Below are 2,714 nucleotides of genomic sequence, written 5' to 3' on the forward strand. Positions count from 1 at the left end.
ATCACTGGTACAGGCATCTCTGTCTCAGTTCAGCCCTGCTTCTAGGGAACCAGACCTGAGACACTTGGGGAGAGCATTTTCTGGTTTTTCTTCATCTCCGAATGTGATCCAGCTCTTACGAGAGTGCTTGTCAACAGGGTTCACAGGTAAATCCAGCTTTCTGGTTCTCAGCGACTCACTGCAGGCTTGAGTCAGCACGCCTTGGCTCTTTGTAGGGGCTCCGTGCAGTCGACCTAATGTTCCAGTGTGGAGGTCCCCCTTTAAGTTCTCCATCTTTGGCAGCCGTGTGCTATTGGCTCATCTCTCCCACTCCTGCCCTTTGGTCTAACACCAAGGCCATTTCTCTCAGGCTGCTGCTGGTCTCTAGAGGACCAGGCTCTTTTCTCCAGGAGAAGTGGCACAGCATGGAGGAAATAGCATGGATTAAATAGGCAGGCTTCTGGTCCTGGCTTGGGGAAAATCCCTGAACCTCTCTGTGCCAACTTACACAATCCTAGAAAAATGGCACATTGGGAGTGCCATTGGGAGTGGGAGGACTTGAAGTGAGAGGCAATAAAAGGGTTGGGCCTGGCCTGGTACTCAATAAAGTCACTTCTTCTGGACCTCTGGTCTCAGTTTCCTCACTGTGACAAAAGATGGCTGGGATGGATGTTCCCTGAGGCTATGTCACCTTTGGCACATCTATAGTTCTGGTCCATGTGGGCTTCAAGAGGAAACCATCGCCTTGGCTTCTTCTTCTTTACATATACATATATATTATTTATTATTAAAGTGTATATATATGTGTATGTGTGTGTGTATGTGTGTGTGTATATATATATATATATATATATATATATACTTTAAGTTCTGGGATACATGTGCAGAACATGCAGGTTTGTTACATAGGTATACACATGCTATGGTGGTTTGCTGCACCCATCAACCTGTCATCTACATTAGGTATTTCTCCTAATGCTATCCCTCCCCTAGCTCCCCACCCCCTGACAGGCCCCAGTGTGTGATATTCCCCTCCCTGTGTCCATGTGTTCTCATTGTTCAACTCCCACTTATGAGTGAGAACATGCAGTGTTTGGTTTTCTGTTCCTGTGTTAGTTTGCTGAGAATGATGGTTTCCAGCTTCATCTATGTCCCTGCAAAGGACATGAACTCATCCTTTTTTATGGCTGCATAGTATCCCATGGTGTGTATGTGCCACATTTTCTTTCTTTTTTCTTTGTTATTTAGTTTTTATTTCATAATCATAAACTTAACTCAACTCTGCAATCCAGCTAGGCATGGGAAAGAACAAGGAAAACGTGGAACCCAAAGGGAACTGCAGCGAGAGCACAAAGATTCTAGGATACTGTGAGCAAATGGGGTGGAGGGGTGCTCTCCTGAGCTACAGAAGGAATGGTCTGGTGGTTAAGATAAAACACAAGTCAAACTTATTCGTGCTGTCCACAGTCAGCAATGATGATCTTCTTGCTGGTCTTGCCCTTCCTGGACCCAAAGCGCTCCATGGTCTCCACAATATTCATGCCTTCTTACACTTTGCCAAAGGCCACATGCTTGCCATCTAACCACTCAGTCTTGGCAGTGCAGATGAAAAACTGGGAACCATTTGTGTTGGGTCCAGCATTTGCCATGGACAAGATGCCAGGACCTGTATGCTTTAGGATGAAGTTCTCATCTTCAAATTTCTCCCCATAGATGGACTTGCCACCAGTGCCATTATGGCATGTGAAGTCACCACCCTGACACATAAACCCTGGAATAATTCTGTGAAAGCAGGAACCCTTATAACCAAATCCTTTCTCTCCAGTGCTCAGAGCACAAAAATTTTCTGCTGTCTTTGGAACCTTGTCTGCAAACAGCTCGAAGGAGACGCGGCCCAAGGGCTCGCTGTCGACGGCAATGTTGAAGAACACGGTGGGGTTGACCATGGCTAGTAGTATAGGATTTTCCTTGGTGGCAGCGTCTGCAAAGGCGTGCCACATTTTCTTAATCCAGTCTATCATTGATGGGCATTTGGGTTGGTTCCAAGTCTTTGCTATTGTGAATAGTGCTGCAATAAGCATACATGCACATGTGTCTTTATAGTAGAATGATTTATAATCCTTTGAGTATATACCCAGTAATGGGATTGCTGGGTCAAATGGTATTTCTGGTTCTAGGTCCCTGAGGAATCATCACACTGTCTTCCACAATGGTTGAACTAATTGACACTCCCACGAACAGTGTAAAAGCGTTCCTATTTCTCCATATCCTCTCCAGCATCTATTGTTTCCTGACTTTTTTTTTCTGATTTTTTTTTCTTTATTATACTTTAAGTTCTAGGGTACATGTGCACAACATGCAGGTTTGTTACATATGTATACATGTGCCATGTTGGTGTGCTGTACCCATTAACTCGTCATTTACATTAGGTATATCTCTTAATGCTATCCTTCCCCCCTCCCCATTCCCCACAATAGGACCCGGTGTGTGATATTCCCCTTCCTGTGTCCAAGTGATCTCATTGTTCAATTCCCACCTATGAGCAAGAACATGCAGTATTTGGTTTTCTGTTCTTGTGATAGTTTGCTGAGAATGATGGTTTCCAGCTGGATCCATGTCCCTACAAAGGACACGAGCTCATCCTTTTTTATGGCTGCACAGTATTCCATGGTGTATATGTGCCACATTTTCTTAATCCAGTCTGTCACTGATGGACATTTGGGTTGATTCCAAGT

The 2,714-nt window shown here is 44.6% G+C and overlaps 1 pseudogene; it reads right to left on the minus strand.

The window, feature by feature from the left end:
- Positions 1-1,306: 1,306 nt before the first annotated feature.
- Positions 1,307-1,935, minus strand: LOC139360801 (peptidyl-prolyl cis-trans isomerase A pseudogene; annotated as a pseudogene).
- Positions 1,936-2,714: the final 779 nt, after the last annotated feature.

Source organism: Macaca nemestrina, chromosome X (genome assembly GCF_043159975.1).
Source record: "Macaca nemestrina isolate mMacNem1 chromosome X, mMacNem.hap1, whole genome shotgun sequence".
In the NCBI taxonomy this organism is placed as follows: domain Eukaryota; kingdom Metazoa; phylum Chordata; class Mammalia; order Primates; family Cercopithecidae; genus Macaca; species Macaca nemestrina.